Source organism: Scardinius erythrophthalmus (assembly GCF_964197995.2).
Source record: "Scardinius erythrophthalmus genome assembly, chromosome: 8".
Lineage (NCBI taxonomy): Eukaryota > Metazoa > Chordata > Actinopteri > Cypriniformes > Leuciscidae > Scardinius > Scardinius erythrophthalmus.
This window is the reverse complement of record NC_138228.1, coordinates 11835905-11859481: the sequence shown is the minus strand read 5'-3', so window position 1 is coordinate 11859481 and position 23577 is coordinate 11835905. Positions and strand designations below refer to the sequence as shown.

The following is a 23577-nucleotide window of genomic DNA, read 5'->3' as shown; positions in this document are numbered from 1 at the left end:
TTACCCCCTTTGTCATAGGTGCATTTTTTAATTTTCAGTTTATAGGCAACATCCCAAATTAACAGTGGATGTCTTCATTGTACTTCTGTCTCAATTTCCCTTGCCTTGAGATCCACATAAGTAAACACTGGCTCATCTTACCCCACTCTCCCCTATGTATAATATATAGAAAAAAGCTGTGTATATATATATATATATATATATATATATATATGCTTTTCATCACAGAAATATGACGTCACTTAAATGACAATTAATAGGTAATTTTCATTGCCATTTAAGTGAAATTACTGAACATCAGCAGAATATCTGATTGCATCTGAACTCTTCATATATATATGGTCAAATCATGGTCAAATCATGATTGCTGCTGGTCAAATCATGTCAGTCATTTTCATTTATGTCACTGCTATTGCTGGACGGCATAGTGACAGAATGGCCAAAAGAAAGCATGAAAGTGGAGCACAAAAACGCAAAATACAAAGGTTAAGAGAACAACGTGACCAAGATATCCTGAAAAAAATCCCTAAATTGACTGAATATTTCAAGGCTGCTGAATCTTCATCCAGTCGAAGATAAGATCCACAGCAGGAGGACTGCCAGCTAGCATCGGCTAACATCGGAGCTGGGGTTGAAACGCCTGCAGCGGGCTAGCTGTTGCCTCAGCTAGCTCATCATGTCATCGGTAATATTTCAGGGAATTTGGGGGAGTTATTCCACAATGCAGTGTTTCCTCTATGTTGATTTTATTGTGGCGGTGTGCAATGGCAAAATTTCTTCCGCCACGCTTTTTATTTTTGTTGCCTTTTAAATGATCCTGCCGACATAATCCGCACTACAAAACTGGTGCTGTGACCCGTCGAATGGTTGATCGTTGTCGACCGCCGGGACTGCTGACCTGAAGTTTGACTGACGATAAAACATGACAAATTGGGGCCCAGGTCAGGAAGCAGACAGACTGGCTTAACCGACCGTCTGCTAGCTGTCTCACGTCACCAAGGTCAGATAAATCCTATCACATAGAGCCTCTTTCACCTAGATATCATCATATAGAGACTGTGTCTGTTCCCCGAATTTGGAAATCCAAAGAACGTCTAAACCCATCTAAGGTTAAAAATTGAATTGATGTTCAACAAATAAAAAACAGATCATGAGCAAATGCTAAAGCTTGGGTTTCTGAATATTCGATCGCTTACTCCAAAAGCACTCATTGTTAATGGTATGATTCCAGATTATAACCTCATCTACTGTGTTTGACAGAAACATGGCTAAAACCAAATGATTACATTACTTTAAATGAGTCCACCGCACAAGATTAGTTATAAACATGAACCTCGTCTGAAACGCAAAGGAGGAGGTGTTGCTGTAATTTATAGTAATATTTTCAAAACCACTAAGAAATCTAGTTTTAAATACAATTATTTTGAAGTGTTGGTGCTTAACGTAAAAATATATAGTGTAAACGATAAATCACGTTTGAGATTTGTGCTGGCTACTGTATACAGGCCACCAGGGCACCATACAGACTTTATCAAAGAATTTGCGGACTTTCTCTCAGAATTAATTTCAACTTAATTGTAATTGCTTTATCAATAATCTTGCTTTATCAATAATCTTCCTGATCAGTTTCATCATCTCAGCATCCCAGATAGCTTAGAAGAACTTGGTATTGAAACAGAAACTTTTAACTCTCTCTTTTCCAGCACTTTAGAAACAGTTGCTCCGTTGCACTTAAAGAAGATTAAAGAAAATAGTCCAATGCCGTGGTACAACGAGCACACTCAGGCCCTTAAGAGAGCAGCCAGAAAAATGGAGCGCAACTGGAAGAAAACAAAACTAGAGGAATTTTGCGTTTCATGGAAGGAGAGCTCGATTGCTTACAGAGAGGCTGCTAGATCTGCTTATTTTTCAACCAACCTGGTCTCACAGGATTCCGTGAAATGTCCACGGGCCCTTAACTCAAAATCCGTGGAGCCATCACGGAATCGCCCCAAATTCCGTGAGGCGGCCACGGATATAACTCCAACGCAAGTCAATGACACTGACCTTCCGTGGTCCACACACGGATACCCGTTTCAATGACGGAGTACAGATCTCACTCAATCGACGTGCTTTCTCATTTGGAAACGCAACATTTGAAGTATTTGTGAACTTTTCCAACATCAAATGCCATAATGACGTTAACCTGACTGTTATTGAAGCTATTGCATTGTCCTGTCATCATAAAATTTCGGTTTGTTTCAGTTAGCCTAACCAAAGTCCCGTGATGGCACCACGGACCTCACAACCTAACCTCACTCATGGACGTTGTAATGTTGCTGGCTTGTTTAGGAACTTATAAGCTTTAGGTCGACTGTGTTGCAATGGCATGTAATTAACTTGACATTTTGTCTCGTCCTGTCATCATAAAATCCAGTTTGATGGCGTTTTACACCTATTGCTCGCTTGGCTGTAGTCAGATCTAAAATCTGTGGTGAGACCACGGATAACTCCAACGTTCGTGGTATGGTCACGTAATTTAATCTATTGATTCGTGCCACGGACACGTTTATTTCGTAATTTTTCGTCTTTCGAGATCACAGCTCGATTATTTCTGCCTGTCGGCTGCAGCAGAGAAGCTGTTTAATCAACATTTATTCACAAGATCTTATCGTGGTTTATGTATTTTTTTAATGTTATTATTTCGGTCTTATTGCCAGGGAAGCTGGATTGCTTTGCTGTTTATTGATATTTTTAAAATGATATTTTATTAGTAGGAAATCGCGCTGAAGAAGTCTCGTTCCGAACACATCGCGATATTTGGCATCAGTTCACGTGTGTCAGCTGTTGGTAAGTAGCCTAGTAAATAAATACCTAAATACGCTGTCCTAATAATGTGTGATATAATGTCTTTTCTGTTTGTCCATATTAATCTGCCATTATATCTGCCATTTCCACGGAGACTTTGCGTTTCATTGCTTTCTAAATATAAACACTGCCTGTCACGTGACGTGCTATAGGCTTAGATATTCATATCAGATTAAAAATAGTAGCCTACAATTAGTTCCAAAGTTGTATTTGTAGTAGAAGCACAGTAAAAACAACACTTACCATGCTTTTACCACAGTAACATTAGTTTTACTGTGATAAGTGTAGTAAAAAGACAGTAATCACAAAACTTACCATGCTTTTACCAAAATATTGGTAGTTTTAATGTGATACTTATTGTAAATGCACAGTAACCACAACACTTACCATGCTTTTACCACAGTAACCCTAGTTTTACTGTGATAGGGTGTGGTAAAAGGACAGTAACCACAAAACTTACCATGCTTTTACCTCTGTATTGGTAGTTTTAAAGTGATATTTGTTGTAAATGCATATTAACCACAACACTTGCCATGCTTTTAATGCTTTATAATGTAACATCCAACATTTGTAAGGTAAATCAGTACTTTGTCCTTGAAATAATCCTATATATTATACATAATGATATTTTCTTTTCTCGTTTTTCAGCTGAATAGACCAAAAGGGCCTTTCGGACTCAGTCAGCCCATTATTGTTTGAGGAGAAGTAAACGGAGGAGACGGAAAGCTGCAAAGGCAAATATTCACAATGGTATGTATGTGTTGGTTTTAACCCTAAATCAAACATTTTATCAAGCATTTGTTGTTTCTTAAAACTTTTCTCACAAAACCCATAGCCCAATCAGTACAAACATAGTCTGAAAGTCTTAATAATTCACAAGATTTAACAAGTTGTCAAATTCGTACGATACTCGTACATATTTGTATACTCATACACAATCCTGCAGCTTTTACTCCTAGTGCTGTCATTGGCTACTGCCTCAATTCCTGTACATATTTATCGCGATATTTGTAAATCAGTTGCACCACTTCTTGGAAAGTTGTCGGATGTCACACACACTGTCAGAAAGTTTATATTAATTGCAAATTGGTCCCCGTCTGTTTATGTTCCAGTGATACATGATGTCTCTCCACACCTCATAACCTACCTCTGTTTGCAAGAGTGGAAAAGCTTATCTGACTTGTCACATGACGTCAAAAACTCGATTATTTTGTCATAATCAGATCAGTTACACTGCTGATAACTGTCCCGTTTGCATGTAAATCATTTTCATATGATTATTGCTTGCTATTAAAGACATACTTTTATTCATAGAAATGCCCACATATCAGTGAACTTATAAAATAAAAATGCTTTTAACATTTAATTATGCAACACTCTTTACAGAAAACATATCCCACGGTTATGGATAAACTCACAACGTCATCATCAAGTTCTGTGCTGGGCACATTGGTCAACAAGTGTCCTCCAATGTATTCGATCCGTGGCCAAGTTCTTCACATCTTCCCATGGGACACTGACATTCTTCAGGTCTTCGTGAAACATCTGTCTCTGTGTCTACCTTGGTCTTCCCTGTCTCCTGCATCCTCCTGGTGGTGTCCACTTCATCACTGTGTTTGGGTGTTGTTGTTTGGGCATGCGTAGGATGTGTCCAGCGAGGTGCACCCTTTGCTCTGTCTCAGTTTCTGAAAGTCTTCATGTAGTCCCACTCCTCCTCAGGATCTCTTTGATATATGCAGAACCAATATTGAATATAGTGATTTATCACTTTCCATATTGTTAAAGCATTTTGTTTTCTCTTTTCAGCTTCATAAACTGTACTTGATTTCTGCCTAATGCCTTTATAAAAAAGGGTCAGTGCTCATCAGGTGTTTTGCTAAAGGACATATTTATTGCATAGTTGGGTCAATATCACTATAAAGTGCCTTTGGTGTCCTCATCAGAATCGCTCAGTCATCATGAACATAATGCAAAATAATGAAATTCTGAGGTTGTATTATAAATGGCCAAACACTTACACATATACAAGAACAATGATACGTCTCTTGAAATGTGTTTTTCTGATTTTATACCATTTTCTTTGATTGGATGTGTGCGATTTTGGCATGTCCCACACGCTGCTCAGCTAAATTCAGTGAGTGTAAAAAGTGGTTAAATTACATAAAATTAAAATACTTTTTTAATGTACTTAAATTGTTCTCAGCAAGCTATTTAATAAAACAAGTCATTTTGATTATTTATATTTTATGTTCATAATAATATTAAGCAGTTTGCATGTGTCCCTGAAATTGCTGTCCACCCTGTCATTATGGGGTAAACACCCCTTTAAGAAACCAACTGATGTACTCAGTGACATCCCCTCCCCCCTTTGGTCTTTCTTCAGTGGATGTTAAAACATCTGCAACACACACAGTAAGAATCTACACTTATATTTCCTAATTTTTATCATATTGTGTTTGTAGTTGCGTGTTGTCAAGCTTAACATGTCCACCCTGTCATTGTGAAATATTAGTTAATATAAAAACTTTTCATAAATTCTAAATATACATTTTAAACAGTGCACAGTCAGCTTCAACAGTGAATCACTTTGCTAACTGCTGTACACCATGTGCTCATTAAATACTAACTTTAGCCAAAAAATGTCCACCCTGTTCCATGACAGGGTGGACATGGTTAATGACAGGGTGGACATTTGCAACTCCTGAAAATCAGTCTGAGCCAGGCCCCTCCGTCTTCTATATTGGTTAAGGGTTTCTTGAAGTTCCTGTTGTTTTTCTAATGTTCCCCCGTTCTAGTTCACTCATTAAAGCATTTGTCCACCCTGTCATGCCAAGTTCCACCCTGTCACTTTGTTGTCCACCCTGTCATTTTCAACTTTTATGATGAAAATTATCTAATTATTTTAACAAGTTAACAAAACCTTGTGTGTGGTTTCTTAATAAACAAATGAGGGCAGGTTAGTATTGTTTTAAAGTTTGACTAAATATCTTTGTTGTTAGATTTTATTTAGAATAGAATGTGCAACTATCGCATATTTTATTGGGCAATACATATTTAAGCAGTAACTTCATTATTATCAAAATACTTTTAATATTAACTAAAATGTTTTGTTGGGAAAGGGACACATTATCTTTCCACAGATCTACATTTTATAATCACTATGCAATGAAAATTTATTTATTCTACTATGAATTTGTCCATGACAGGGTGGACATATTTTATGGTTTGCTCGTATATTGTCAGCTTGCAGTTAATTTATAAAAAGTGCTGGAGCTTGACCAATATGCATTTCTAACAGCCTAATGTCTCCTTAATACAACACATATGAAGTTAAATGGAAAATCTCAGATTTTTTTTTGGAAATTGTGAAGTCTCAAAGGCACTTTATGGTGATTTTGACCCAGTTACAATAAAAGTGACCAATAATCACAAGGATATAGAATGAAAGTTGAGAATGTAAAATGTTGTGCTTATGTTTTTGCCTATTTGTTCTTTAAAGCGACGAAACAAATGTATTTTCACATAACAAAGTTGAATCTCATCTTTTGGTTTGTAAATATATAACTTTATCATAGCAATTTTTTTAACGTTAATGTATGTGTCACTATAATAGATTGCCCCTGTATCTGGATATTTTAAATTAACTGATTTGTATACTGTTGTGCAGTAGTTTTGGCGCTACATTTGTCTTTAAACAGTTTGACATTAAATATTGGAATAAGCTTTCAAAATTGTGTCCATTCATTGTGCTTTTGTTACATTTATTTGAATATAATTGATATATGTTTGACTATACATACACTGTAAATGTTAGAAGCACTTTAGTAGGCCTACATGCAATTATCTTTAATTAAAATACTGCAAAACTACTCCTGCTGTAGGTCATTGCTTAGAAAAAAGTTTATCTTTCAAATGTATTTATGCATCAGTCTAATAAAATAAGCAAATTTGTGTCATTGATCATGTGAACTCGTTTTTGGACGGTAACCACACAAAGAGTCTTTTGTTTTTAAATATGAGTTTTATAATTTAATTAGAAATAATACATGTTTAACAGCCTAAATATTAAATATTTAATATCTATCCCTGCAGCCGGAACCAGAAGAGATCTGTCATCATTTGCCATAAATGGGCATGTAAGTGTGACGCATTTGTTCAGCTGGGTTTGTATTGGCTGTGACTTTATCGCAGAACTCGCTGTGATTGGACAATCGTTTAACCCATATAAACTGGCGCTTCATGTTACAAAGTATGGTTTGGTGTTATTATTACATTAGTTATACATTAAGCTAACTATAAAGTGTCTCTATAATGTGAGAAATTACTCCTTTACCGAGATCCTAACCCTAACCCTAAGCATGTCTGCACATTTCAATGAACTACAGAACAATGCTTCCTGTTCCACTGATAGAATGACAGAGATATGTGGGTAATGTAGTATAAAACGTTTAGTAATAAAACAATAAATGTTAAATAAATAATATATTTAATGGACAACTGGATATCTAAATTTGTTCATTGTGCAAACCTTTATGACATATATGAGGGACAGGCTGAAATTTGATATTTTACTGTGAGCACTTTAAAAATAACCTTTTATGCCAGCTTTCCATATATATCTGAAAACTGTGGCCAACATTATTTATTATACATAGGATAAGCAGTCGTCCTGCCGATTTTCTCTTTGATACACTAACCGGACTTCGAGTTACAGCCATTTGAAATGTGCATTTGTTTGCTCTTCTGGGGGCAATTGCTGGGCCATACAATCTACACAGATCTACACACACTATTACTATTACACAAGGGTAATGCACCATTCAGTAAAACAACAAAAAAACAGCGCCAACATTTCCTTTTCACCCCCTCTGATTGCTGCTTATATGCCTGACATCAGTGATATATGCTTTCATTCAAAAAGCAGTTGTAGATGTGCTAGAATGATCAACATGGATCATCTTCAATTAAGCGTTAAGTATTTATAGCAAGATAGCCCACTGTAGCCTCTTGTTATTCACATAGCTTCCTTTTATTTCACTGCAAACTGGCATACATGCAAGTATGTGCAACTTTTGTTGCATTGTTGTCCCAAATATCATTAACCAGATCTACATTTTTTATGTCCCAAGTAAAAGAATCATGGTCATTAATTATATGTAGTAATTTATAAGTTATTAATTATATGTAGGCCTAGTTATTTTTTAATTAAACTAAAGAAATAAGAAATTAAAATTTCTCAAATAAAAATGTCTATTTACTGTACCAAACACCACTTTCAATACACAATAGTCACCATACTTTATTAAACAACACTTTATTGGAGGACACAGAATAAAGTTGATAAAGTAGCATAAAGACAAATGAGATTCAAGATAAATAAAAATGTGTCTTCAAAAATACATTAACATCATAATAGTCCATTCACAGCTGCTGAAGCCATAAAATTAGTGCCAGAGAATCATATTCAGTCACCTACAGAAAACAGATTTGATATTGTGTTGGAAAATAATGATTCATTATCACAGCTAAACTGGTTTCTTGCTCTTCCCTGAACATGTCTCTATCGTGTTCATGTTCTTCTTCCTCGTCTAAACAGTTTGTTCAGTTGAAGAACAGAAGATGTGATCACTGATGTGGTGTAGCTTTTTCTCAACCAGAAGAAGAAGTCTCAACATCCCATTGTCAGGCGTTCTCCAGTCCTGGTCTGAAAGTAAAACAGAAAACAGAAACCATTCAAATAAAGTTGTTTAATGGACAGTCGGGTCAGCTTATGTTCTTTGTTATTTAAAGCAGTGATGGGCTACTCTGGCCCTCAGCGTCCACTGTCCTGCAGGTTTAGCTCCGAACTCAAACCCTCCTGCCTATTGTCTAGAAGTAAACCTGAAGACTTTGGTTAAAATTTTCAGATGTGCTCGATTAGGGTTGGAGGTTAACTCTTAATTAACCTCAAAAAGTAGAATGCAAAGGGTCAGAGTTGCCTGTTCCTTACATAAATTTACAAAGCAGCAGTCAGTACATTATATAATATACACATTGAAGTATTATATATATATATATATATATATATATATATATATATATATATATATATATATATATATATATATATATATATATAGGAGCACATAATATAAGCTAAGTACTGAACAAAAACAGTTTTACCCATATCAACTGCAACCTATTTTAAAAGATTTTTAAGAAAGGCATGGTCTCTTTTGAGCCTTTGCCAGTGATGCTTGATTTCTTTCCAGACAACATACTCTTCTGTCACTTGTTTCAAGAGCTTCACATGATCAAAAACCAAGGGAAAACCTGTACAATGTAAAATTGTCAACATCAAATTATGTACTACATTTTACAGCATTGTTTCAATACAATACATAGCAATGGACTCGCTCACTTTTCTGTCTTCTTTGGGCACCAGATGTTCCTTCCTCACCCGAAACAAAGGACTTATTCGATTAGCTTGCGTTGATATAAGGACTGGTCTTCCTTCTCTGCTGTAAAACAAGAAAGTCTCGACTTACTCTATGTGCAATTACTATTGTTCCTGAAACATAAATTAAGACAGTATTAAATAAGTTAATTTACCATATGATTCAGGAGAGAACATTTAATGAGTAAATACTGATTGCAATATTCTAGAAACTTCACCTGGGAAGGGCTGATCACGGCAAGATTCGCTGCGACTCACTAGTAGCTCTTGTAATGGTTGGCTCTTAAAAGAGCTGTTGAGTTTGATATTGTAGAGCTTTAAAAAAAGGACTAAGTAATCCTGCAAAACAGAAAGGAAGGTCATTTTAATACATTACTTGCAAATAGTCAGTTTATAACTGTATGATATGTTTTCTGTAAAGAGTGTTGCATAATTAAATGTTAAAAGCATTTTTATTTTATAAGTTCACTGATATGTGGGCATTTCTATGAATAAAAGTATGTCTTTAATAGCAAGCAATAATCATATGAAAATGATTTACATGCAAACGGGACAGTTATCAGCAGTGTAACTGATCTGATTATGACAAAATAATCGAGTTTTTGACGTCATGTGACAAGTCAGATAAGCTTTTCCACTCTTGCAAACAGAGGTAGGTTATGAGGTGTGGAGAGACATCATGTATCACTGGAACATTAACAGACGGGGACCAATTTGTAATTAATATAAACTTTCTGACAGTGTGTGTGACATCCGACAACTTTCCAAGAAGTGGCGCAACTGATTTACAAATATCGCGATAAATATGTACAGGAATTGAGGCAGTAGCCAATGACAGCACTAGGAGTAAAAGCTGCAGGATTGTGTATGAGTATACAAATATGTACGAGTATCGTACGAATGGTTTTTGTGAGAAAAGTTTTAAGAAACAACAAATGCTTGATAAAATGTTTGATTTAGGGTTAAAACCAACACATACATACCATTGTGAATATTTGCCTTTGCAGCTTTCCGTCTCCTCCGTTTACTTCTCCTCAAACAATAATGGGCTGACTGAGTCCGAAAGGCCCTTTTGGTCTATTCAGCTGAAAAACGAGAAAAGAAAATATCATTATGTATAATATATAGGATTATTTAAAGGAAAAAGTACTGATTTACCTTACAAATGTTGGATGTTACATTATAAAGCATTAAAAGCATGGCAAGTGTTGTGGTTAATATGCATTTACAACAAATATCACTTTAAAACTACCAATACAGAGGTAAAAGCATGGTAAGTTTTGTGGTTACTGTCCTTTTACCACACCCTATCACAGTAAAACTAGGGTTACTGTGGTAAACGCATGGTAAGTGTTGTGGTTACTGTGCATTTACAATAAGTATCACATTAAAACTACCAATATTGTGGTCAAAGCATGGTAAGTTTTGTGATTACTGTCTTTTTACTACACTTATCACAGTAAAACTAATGTTACTGTGGTAAAAGCATGGTAAGTGTTGTTTTTACTGTGCTTCTACTACAAATACAACTTTGGAACTAATTGTAGGCTACTATTTTTAATCTGATATGGATAGGCTTGTTTGAGATGAGCAAAATCTGCGCAGAATCGATCACCGGTGATCAGCGCGAGATGCATGCCGGTTAGAAATGTGTCCGAGTGCGGTCCGCCTTGCTCTGATGTCATGCTGACGTATGTCAAAAATCTCTCGCGAGCGCAAGGCACACCTGTCGGATTCTGCAGTCGAGCGCAGTTGCTCTCCACCGACTGCGCTGATCAAAAGCATGATGGGAAACGACTTACTGACGACACAGCTTGATGTTCATTGGTTTAAACAACCGTGATGTATTGTTCTCTTTTAACATGTTTGATTTTAAAACTCTGATATCATGTTTTATGTATGTGTGAATATTCCCAAACTATCTAACAGTGCGATCTCTATGGATTATGCAATGTATTTTTTATAAAAAAAAAAAAAAAAAAAACACACGTCTGTATTAAAGAAAAAAAGACTGATAAACATGTATTTGGAATGGAATTAAATAAGTAGGCTACTTTGGGTGTCTTGTTCATTATATTTATTTTCATATAAAAGCAACAGAAAACTTAAATTCCATCCAGTTTATTAGCAACACTGTGCACGAGCGTGAATCCCGCGATATCCGTCTTTGATCTCACAGCTGTCAGATCCACTGCGAGAAGAGAGAACTGTCCGGCTTGCCTGCGCTTTTTTCACTCCTCCCCTCACTGCAGCCGCCTACTCTCGCCTACATTTCAGGCGAGGCGAGGCGCATCTCAAACAAGCCTAATACAAGGCTTGTTTGAGATGCGCCTTGCCTCGCCTGAAATGTAGTCGAGAGTAGGCGGCTGCAGTGAGAGGAGGAGTGAAAAAAGCGCAGGCAAGCCGGACAGATCTCTCTTCTCGCAGTGGATCTGACACCTGTGAGATCAAAGATGGATATCGCGGGATTCACGGGATTCACGCTCGTGCACAGTGTTGCTAATAAACTGGATGTAATTCAAGTTCTGTTGCTTTTATATGGAAATAAATAAAATGAACAAGACACCCAAAGTACTTGTTATTTAATTCCATTCTAAATACATGTTTATCAATCATTTTTTCTTTAATACAGACATATGTGTTTTTATTTTTTATTTTATTTTTATAAAAATTAAACTGCATAACCCAAAGAGATCGCACTGTCAGATAGTTTGGGAATATTCACACATAACATATACACATAAAACATGATATTAGAGTTTTAAAATCAAACATTTTAAAAGAGAACAATACATCACGGTTGTTTAAACCAATGAGCATTAAGCTGTGTCGTCAGCAAGTCGTTTCCCATCATGCTTTTGATCAGCGCAGTCGGTGGAGAGCAACTGCGCGCGACTGCAGAATCCGACAGGTGTGCCTTGCGCTCGCGAGAGATTTTTGACATACGTCAGCATGACATCAGAGCAAGGCGGACCGCTCTCGGACACATTTCTAACCGGCATGCATCTCGCGCTGATCACCGGTGATCGATTCTGCGCAGATTTTGCTCATCTCAAACAAGCCTATTATCTAAGCCTATAGCACGTCACGTGACAGGCAGTGTTTATATTTAGAAAGCAATGAAACGCAAAGTCTCCGTGGAAATGGCAGATTAATATGGACAAACAGAAAAGACATTATATCACACATTATTAGGACAGCGTATTTAGGTATTTATTTACTAGGCTACTTACCAACAGCTGACACACGTGAACTGATGCCAAATATCGCGATGTGTTCGGAACGAGACTTCTTCAGCGCGATTTCCTACTAATAAAATATCATTTTAAAAATATCAATAAACAGCAAAGCAATCCAGCTTCCCTGGCAATAAGACCGAAATAATAACATTAAAAAAATAAATAAACCACGATAAGATCTTGTGAATAAATGTTGATTAAACAGCTTCTCTGCTGCAGCCGACAGGCAGAAATAATCGAGCTGTGATCTCGAAAGACGAAAAATTACGAAATAAACGTGTCCGTGGCACGAATCAATAGATTAAATTACGTGACCATACCACGAACGTTGGAGTTATTCGTGGTCTCACCACAGACTCAATCCGTGCTCCTACCACAGATTTTAGATCTGACTATAGCCAAGCGAGCAATAGGAGTAAAACGCCATCAAACTGGATTTTATGATGACAGGACGAGACAAAATGTCAAGTTAATTACATGCCATTGCAACACAGTCGACCTAAAGCTTTTAAGTTCCTAAACAAGCCAGCAACATTACAACGTCCATGAGTGAGGTCAGGTTGTTGAGGTCCGTGGTGCCATCACGGGACTTTGGTTAGGCTAACTGAAACAAACCGAAATTTTATGATGACAGGACAATGCAATAGCTTCAATAACAGTCAGGTTAACGTCATTATGGCATTTGATGTTGGAAAAGTTCACAAATACTTCAAATGTTGCGTTTCCAAATGAGAAAGCACGTCGATTGAGTGAGATCTGTACTCCGTCATTGAAACGGGTATCCGTGTGTGGACCACGGAAGGTCAGTGTCATTGACTTGCGTTGGAGTTATATCCGTGGCCGCCTCACGGAATTTGGGGCGATTCCGTGATGGCTCCACGGATTTTGAGTTAAGGGCCCGTGGACATTTCACGGAATCCTGTGAGACCGGGTTGTTTTCAACCCTATTAGAAGAAAATTAATATAATCCTATGTATTAATTTGAAACAGTGGCTAAACTAACGAAAAAGAAAGCTTCAAACCCAGAAGTTTTAGTGCTGCATTTGACACTATTGACCACAACATTCTTTTAAATAGACTCAAACATTATGTTGGCATTAGTGGAATTGCACTAGCATGGTTTAAATCATACTTATCTGACCGTTATCAGTTTGTAGCAGTAAATGAAGAGATGTCTTATCGATCACAAGTTCAGTATGGAGTACCACAAGGCTCAGTACTAGGACCACTACTGTTCACTCTGGACATGCTACCATTAGGAGATATCATTAGGAAACATGGAATTAGCTTTCACTGTTATGCCGACGATACTCGGCTCTATATTTCTTCAAAACCTAACAAAACCTACCCATTAACGGAATGCATAGCTGATATAAAAAACTGGATGACTAGTAATTTCCTACTACTAAATTCTGAAAAAAAAAAACAGAGATTCTAATTATTGGACAAAAAACTTCCACACGTAATAACCTAGAATACTGTCTAACACTTGATGGCTGCTCTGTTAAGTCTTCGTCGTCGGTTAGGAACCCTGGTGTGCTCTTTGATACCAATCTTTCATTTGAAAGTCATGTGTCTAGTATCTGTAAAACTGCATTTTTCCATCTTAAAAATATATCTAAATTACGCCATATGCTCTCATTGACAAATGCAGAACAATTAGTTCATGCGTTCATGACCTCAAGGCTTGATTATTGTAATGCTCTACTGGGTGGTTGCCCTGCACGCTTAATAAACAAACTACAGCTGGTCCAAAACGCAGCAGTTTGAGTTCTTACCAGAACCAGGAAGTATGACCATATTAGCCCTGTTCTGTCAACAGTGCATTGGCTCCCTATTAAACATTGTATCAATTTTAAAATATTGCTGATTACTTACAAAGCACTAAATGGTTTAGCTCTGCAGTACTTGAGTGAGCTCTTAACGCATTATAGTTCTTCATGTCTATTGCAATCTCAAAATTCCGGCCAGTTAATAATACCTAGAATATTAAAATCGACTGCTGGCGGTAGATCCTTCTCCTATTTAACATCAAAACTTTGGAACAGTCTTCATACCATTGTCCGGGAAGCAGACACACTCTGTCAGTTCAAAGATAGATTAAAGACACATCTCTTTGACATAGCATACACATAACACATTATAGAGTTCTATAATCCAATTTTAGGCTGCATAGATGAGGTCAGCCGGAACTTGGAACACTTCCCATAAATCCTGATGTACTCGTTACATCATAAGAAGAATGGCATCTACACTAATTTTAGTGTCTTTGTTTATCTCGAGGTTTTCCCGCAGCCTGCCGGATCCAGGCCATATCCAGATGACAACGCACTGCTGAATTGCCAACTAGTCACTCCCTGTGAAGGATCCCTTTCCCACTCTACAGATAAAGCGTTGTCGTGATATTTCCTACCCCAAAGTGATAAAATTCTGTATCAAAATTTTAAGGCCAGACAAGTAGTTTAAGGCTTGGTTTGTAGGGAATTACAAACCTGCACACATATATTCTGTTGTGATGTCAGTCTGTGTTCCCCTGTCTTTTCATGTTTATTAGTCTCCCCAGATGTTTCAGATTAGCCACGCCCCCTTGTTATCTTGTTTAGCTTGTTTGGCCTTGTATTTAAGCCCTGTGTTTTAGTCCAGTCCTTGTGAGTTCTTGTGTTGTTACTGTTGATGTTGGTTGTACGGCTCCTGAGTCCTGTTCCTGGTATGAGTCTGTGTAGTGTGTTCAGTTAATTGAATAACGTGTGCTGCATGTGGATCCTGCTTCCTCCCTGTTTCTACCGCATCGTGACAGAAGAACTCACCACAAGATGGATCCAGCAGCTGTCAGTAATCAAGTACTAAGGAGATTTCTCTCCTCCATGTTTCAAGATGGCCAGCCGATTAAGAGGTATGTGAAGGACTTCTTGGCTACCTGTCACCTGGGATCACTTGATGACACTGAGCTCATGGACCTGTTCTGGAGCGGGCTGGATGCGGATATCGCTCAGCTGATGCCTGATGACTATACCGGCTGGACTCTGGAAGGATATATTGGCCTGGCCCTTTACCTGAGCGGTTCGGCTTTTACTGTGGGCTTGGCCAATGAATCACCCCGCAAGCTCACAGTACCCCCTGAGTCAGTTCACATCTCGCCTGTCCAACCAGAGTACCTTCACTTCAGTCCAGCTGAGCCTAAGTTTCTCCATGTCACGCCAACCATCAAGCCAGCCATCGCATCGGTCTATGGCCATCCAGGACTTGTTTCCAGCGTGGCTGATTCCCCGCTGATGTCAGCTCGTGCTGCCAAGAGAACCATCGCTCCCGAGCCCTTCCAGCCTGAGCCTGTCCACATTGCTTCTGCTGATCCAGAGACTGTTCACGTCACTTCTGCTGATCTAGAGACTGTACACGTCGCTTCTGCTGATCCAGAGACTGTTCATGTCACGTCTGCAGAGCCCGAGCTTCACGTCAGTCCTGCCGAGCCCGAGCTTCACGTCAGTCCTGCCGAGCCCGAGCTTCACGCCTGTCCAGCCGAGCCTGAGACTGAGAACGTCATGCCCGCCGAGCCAGAGTCTGGGTTGGTCCTGCCCAGCTCAGAGCCCTCTTCGCCGCTGGTCCTGCCCAGCTCAGAGCCCTCTTCGCCGCTGGTCCTGCCCAGCTCAGAGCCCTCTTCGCCGCTGGTCCTGCCCAGCTCAGAGCCCTCTTCGCCGCTGGTCCTGCCCAGCTCAGAGCCCTCTTCGCCGCTGGTCCTGCCCAGCTCAGAGCCCTCTTCGCCGCTGGTCCTGCCCAGCTCAGAGCCCTCTTCGCCGCTGGTCCTGCCCAGCTCAGAGCCCTCTTCGCCGCTGGTCCTGCCCAGCTCAGAGCCCTCTTCGCCGCTGGTCCTGTCCAGTCCTGACCTGCCCTCGTCGCAGACCTCGTCCAGCCCTGACCTGCCTTCGCCACCGAACTCCTCCTACCCGCCGCCTAAGTCCGTTAACCTCCCTAAGAAAATTTTGGGGGGGGGCAATAAGCCTTCACCACCGTGGCCGCCCGAAGGGTCTTCTCCGCCGTGGCCGCCCGAGGGGTCTTCTCCGCCGTGGCCGCCCGAGGGGTCTTCTCCGCCGTGGCCGCCCGAGGGGTCTTCTCCGCCGTGGCCGCCCGAGGGGTCTTCTCCGCCGTTGCCGCCCGAGGGGTCCACGTTCCGGTCCACGGACCTGGCCCTCCATCCCTCCCCCGGGACCGCCTCTGCTCCACCACCCTCCTGAACTGTTTCCGGTTTTGATGGGCGTCAGGAGCCGCCCATAGAGGGGGGGCTATGTTGTGATGTCAGTCTGTGTTCCCCTGTCTTTTCATGTTTATTAGTCTCCCCAGGTGTTTCAGATTAGCCACGCCCCCTTGTTATCTTGTTTAGCTTGTTTGGCCTTGTATTTAAGCCCTGTGTTTTAGTCCAGTCCTTGTGAGTTCTTGTGTTGTTACTGTTGATGTTGGTTGTACGGCTCCTGAGTCCTGTTCCTGGTATGAGTCTGTGTAGTGTGTTCAGTTAATTGACTAACGTGTGCTGCATGTGGATCCTGCTTCCTCCCTGTTTCTACCGCATCGTGACATATTCAAATGTGCATAACTATAGAATTAATTCTTGATGCGCACATGAGCACCATCAGCGTTTCTCACAAGTTCGCATTTAAAGTCTGTATAGAGAGAATGATGTAGTCTTAGCGGCCTCTAATTTAATAACTAATGATCCTTGCGACGGAAGTGAATCAATCAAAACTAACTTCAGCTGGAAAATATCTTTATTCAAGAATCGCTATAAAGCCAAAACAATCTCTGTTACCTTAAATTATCCATTTGCTACTGTAAAGCTGCTTTGAAACAATCTACATCAGGGGTCACCAAACTTTTTTCTCTGGGGGCCACATTATCGTTCCTGACTGTGATGGGGGGCCGGCGCCGGGTCAGCTATATAACATAGAATTGTATGACCAAGACCAAAATGACCACCAGCAGGCCTCATTGTGTAGTAGAGATTACTAGCCTGGCACAGCCATCCCCACTACTATATCCACACTACTACATCAACACTTGATTCCTGGCACATATTTGTTTATCTTTACTAGTGGTTTGCAAAAGTTGTAATCGAGTCTTCACACTTTGTTTTATTTAAAGTTATTCTTCACAAATAATCGTTGGTCCCAGTGGTTAAACTGGCTATAGGGAGGGGGAGCCCTTATCGCATCGTAAAATGACTTAATGTGTTGAGAAATGTGGTGATCAATGTATAATTTCACTGTAATAAAGGTATTATCACACTTTAATAAAGGTATAATTACACATTTATATTACACTGTAATAAAGGTATAATTACACAATGTATTACATTGTAATAAAGGTATAATAACTAGGGCTGTCAATCGATAAAAAAATTTAATAGCGATTAATCGCATGATTGTTATGAGTTAACTCGCGATTGATCACAATTCATCGCACATTTTTTATTTGTTCTAAATGTACCTTAAATTAAAACTTTTCAAGTTTGTAATACTCTAAATCAACATGGGCATGGATAAATATGGATGCTTTATGCAAATGTATGTTTATTATTGAAACCATAGTCAACATAGAGCATGAAGACAAGACATGTTTCAAAGGTCATAGATGTTTTTCAAAGAACTTGTTCATGTCTATTAGACGCATGTAGAAAGAACAAAGAAATACCAGATTCTAATTATTCTCTTTCTTTGCACTGAGCAATTTACTAACACAAACATGCTTAGATTTTTGCATGACAGGGCAGCTCTTCTGAAAATGCTAAATGTACATTTATTATTTATTATTACATTAGTTTGTCTGTCTCTGTGCCCATTTTAATGAAGCTAAATTCTGAATAAACTGAACTGTTTTCATTGGTATATTTTACTGTTTATTTTGTCAAACAACGGAATGAATATGAAATAGTGACTGAAATGCAACCCAATAAACATAACCAGCTCTCCCTTCCAAGACGTTAATCTGCACAAAAATCCAATAATCGAGCCGTCGTCTGATGAAATCAAATACACATAAGATAAAGACAATATTTGTGTTGTGATTTCGGCTATACTTGCATGTAAAATTAGAGAAGCAACATAATATCTGTGTTTAACTGAATTAAAGATACTACGAGACGCAGAGAGAGAGAGAGAGAGAGAGAGAGAGAGAGAGAGAGAGAGAGAGAGAGAGAGAGAGAGAGAGAGAGAGAGAGGTGCGCGCGCGTGCTGGGAGAGCAGTACCGGCGATTCTCAGAAACTAAATAAGGTTTGGGCGCTTTTTTGAAGGGAAAAAATGTCTAAAGGGGTCTGCAATGTCGCTAAATTGGCAAGACTGTGTATCTCCATTTCTTCAACTAGGGGTTGGGCCACGGGTCAAACAGAAAATATGCGCTGCGTTGATCAGCCATTAAAAAAATTTGTGCCGTTAATATGATTTTGCGTTAACGCGTTATTAACGCGCTAACTTTGACAGCACTAATAATAACACAATATATTATTACACTGTAACGAAGGTATAAGTACACAATGTATTATTACACTGTAATAAAGCTATAATTACACAATGCATTATTACACTGAAATAAATGTATTACACTGTAATAAAGGTATAATAACACATGTATTATTACATTGTATTAAAGTTATAATAACACATTGTATTATTACATTATAATAAAGGTATAATATCAAGGTATAATAACACAGTGTATTATTGTAATAAAAATATAATTTCACAATGTATTATTATACTGTAATAAAGGTATTATAAGACAATGTATTATTACACTGTAATAATGGTATAATAACACAGTGTATTATTACACTGTAATAATGGTATAATAACACAGAGTATTATTACACTGTAATAAAGGTATAATAAGACAATGTATCATTACACTGTAATAAAGGTATAATTAGACAATGTATTATTATACTGTAATAAAGGTATAATACCACAATGTGTTATTACACTGTAATAAAGGTATAATACCACAATGTGTTATTACACTGTAATAAAGGTATAATAGCACAGTGTATTATTACACTGTAATAAAGGTATAATAACACAATGTATTATTACATTGTAATAAATGTATAATAACACAATGTATTTTTACGCTGTAATAAAGGTATAATACCACAATATGTTATTACACTAATAAATGTATAATAGCACAGTGTATTATTACACTGTAATAAAGGTATAATTTCACAATGTATTATGGCACTGTAAAAATGTAGAATTACACAATGTATTATGGGACTGTAATAAATGTATAATACCACAATGTGTTATTACACCTTAATAAAGGTATAATAGCACAGTGTATTATTACACTGTAATAAAGGTATAATTTCACAATGAATTATTATATTTTAATAAACGTAGAATTTCACAATGTATTACATTGTAATAAATGTATAATAACACAATGTATTATTACACTGCAATAATGGTATAATAACACAATATATTATTACACTGTAATATAGGTATAATAGCACAATGTATTATTACACTGTAATAAAGGTATAATAACACAATGTATTACACTGTAATAAAGGTATAATAGCACAATGTATTATTACATTGTAATAAAGGTATAATTACACAATGTATTATTACACTGTAATAAATGTATAATATGAATGTATTATTACATTGTAATAAAGGTATAATAACAAAATGTATTATTACATTGTAATAAATGGATAATAACACAATGTATTATTACATTGTAATAAAGGTATAATACCACAATGTGTTATTACACTGTAATAAAGGTATAATAGCACAGTGTATTATTACACTGTAATAAATGTATAATAAGACAATGTATTATTACACTGTAATAAAAGTATAATTACACAATGTATTATTATACTGTGATAAATGTATAATTTCACAATGTATTACATTGACATAAAGGTATAATTTCACAATGTATTATTACATTGTAATAAAGGTATAATTTCACAAAGAATTATATTTTAATAAAAGTATAATTTCACAATGTATTACATTGTCATAAAGGTGTAATTTCACAATGTATTATTACACTGTAATAAAGGTATAATTACACAATGTATTATTACATTGTAATAAATGTATAATTTCACAACGAATTATATTTTAATAAAAGTATAATTTCACAATGTATTATTACATTGTAATAAATGTATAATACCACAATGTATTATTATTACACTGTAATAAAGGTATAATAGCACAATGTGTTATTACACTGTAATAAAGTTATAATAGCACAATGTATTATTGCATTGTAATAAAGCTATAATTTCACAATGTATTAGTACATTGTAATAAATGTATAATTTCACAACGTATTATTATACTGTAATAAAGGTATAATAACACAATGTATTATTACACTGTAATAAAGGTATAATAAGACAATGTATCATTACACTGTAATAAAGGTATAATACCACAATGTGTTATTACACTGTAATAAAGGTATAATAGCACAGTTTATTATTACACTGTAATAAAGGTATAATTTCACAATGTATTATGGCATTGTAAAAAAGTAGAATCACACAATGTATTATGGGACTGTAATAAATGTATAATAAGAATGTATTATTACACTGTAATAAAGGTATAATAACACAGTGTATTATTACACTGTAATAAAGGTATAATAAGACAATGTATCATTACTCTGTAATAAAGGTATAATACCACAATGTGTTATTACACTATAATAAAGGTATAATAGCACAGTGTATTATTACACTGTAATAAAGGTATAATTTCATTATGTATTATGGCACTGTAAAAAGTAGAATCACACAATGTATTATGGGACTGTAATAAATGTATAATAAGAATGTATTATTATACTGTAATAAAGGTGTAATAACACAATGTATTATTACATTGTAATAATGTATAATAACACAATGTATCATTACACTGTAATAAAGGTATAATACCACAATGTGTTATTACACTGTAATAAAGGTATAATTACACAATGTATTATTACATTGTAATAAATGTATGATAACACAATGTATTATTACATTGTAATAAATGTATAATAACACAATGTATTAGTACACTGTAATAAAGGTATAAGACAATGCATCATTACATTGTAATAAAGGTATAATACCACAATGTGTTATTACACTGTAATAAAGGTATAATAGCACAGTGTATTATTACACTGTAATAAAGGTATAATTACACAATGTATTATGGCACTCTAATGAAGGTATAATTACACAATGTATTATTACATTGTAATAAAGGTATAATTTCTCAATGTATTATTACACTGTAATAAAGTTATAATAACACAATGTATCATTACATTGTAATAAATGTATAATAACACAATGTATTATTACACTGTAATAAATGTATAATAGCACAATGTATTATTGCATTGTAATAAATGTATAATTACACAATGTATTATTACATTGTAATAAAGGTATAATTTCTCAATGTATTATTACACTGTAATAAAGTTATAATAACACAATGTATCATTACATTGTAATAAATGTATAATAACACAATGTATTATTACACTGTAATAAAGGTATTATAAGACAATGTATTATTACACTGTAATAAAGGTATAATAACACAGTGTATTATTACACTGTAATAAAGGTATAATAAGACAATGTATTATTACACTGTAATAAAGTTATAATAACACAATGTATCATTACATTGTAATAAATGTATAATAACACAATGTATTATTACACTGTAATAAATGTATAATAGCACAATGTATTATTGCATTGTAATAAATGTATAATTACACAATGTATTATTACATTGTAATAAAGGTATAATTTCTCAATGTATTATTACACTGTAATAAAGTTATAATAACACAATGTATCATTACATTGTAATAAATGTATAATAACACAATGTATTATTACACTGTAATAAAGGTATTATAAGACAATGTATTATTACACTGTAATAAAGGTATAATAACACAGTGTATCATTACACTGTAATAAAGGTATAATACCACAATGTGTTATTACACTGTAATAAAGGTATAATAGCACAGTGTATTATTTCACTGTAATAAAGGTATAATTTCACTATGTATTATGGCACTGTAAAAAAGTAGAATCACACAATGTATTATGGGACTGTAATAAATGTATAATAAGAATGTATTATTACATTGTAATAAAGGTATAATTTCACAATGTATTATTACACTGTAATAAAGGTATTATAAGACAATGTATTATTACACTGTAATAAAGGTATAATAACAAAGTGTATTATTACACTTTAATAAAGGTATAATACCACAATGTGTTATTACACTGTAATAAAGGTATAATTTCACAATGTATTATGGCACTGTAAAAAGGTAGAATCACACAATGTATTATGGGACTGTAATAAATGTATAATAAGAATTTATTATTACACTGTAATAAAGGTATAATTACACAATGTATTATTTCATTGTAATAAAGGTATAATTTCACAATGTATTATTATACTGTAATAAAGGTATAATAACACAATGTATTATTACATTGTAATAAATGTATAATATCACAATGTATCATTACACTGTAATAAAGGTATAATACCACAATGTATTATTACACTGTAATGAAGGTATAATTACACAATGTACTATTACACTGTGATAAATGTATAATAGCACAATGTATTATTGCATTGTAATAAAGGTATAATTTCACAATGTATTAGTACATTGTAATAAATGTATAATTACACAATGTATTATTACATTGTAATAAAGGTATAATTTCACAATGTATTATTACACTGTAATAAAGGTATTATAAGACAATGTATTATTACACTGTAATAAAGGTATAATAACAGTGTATTATTACACTGTAATAAAGGTATAATAAGACAATGTATCATTACACTGTAATAAAGGTATAATTTCACAATGTATTATGGGACTGTAATAAATGTATAATAAGAATGTATTACACTGTAATAAAGGTATAATAACACAATGTATTATTACATTGTAATAAATGTATAATATCACAATGT

General features: G+C 35.7%; 1 long non-coding RNA gene across 1 annotated transcript; it reads left to right on the top strand.

Moving 5' to 3' along the window:
- The first annotated feature begins 1913 nt into the window (after positions 1-1913).
- On the top strand, positions 1914-6808 carry LOC308694849. The gene is made up of 5 exons (XR_014030646.1): positions 1914-2140; positions 2754-2829; positions 3496-3597; positions 4234-4746; positions 6252-6808. It is a non-coding gene; the product is annotated as an uncharacterized lncRNA (long non-coding RNA).
- The last annotated feature ends 16769 nt before the right edge of the window (positions 6809-23577 follow it).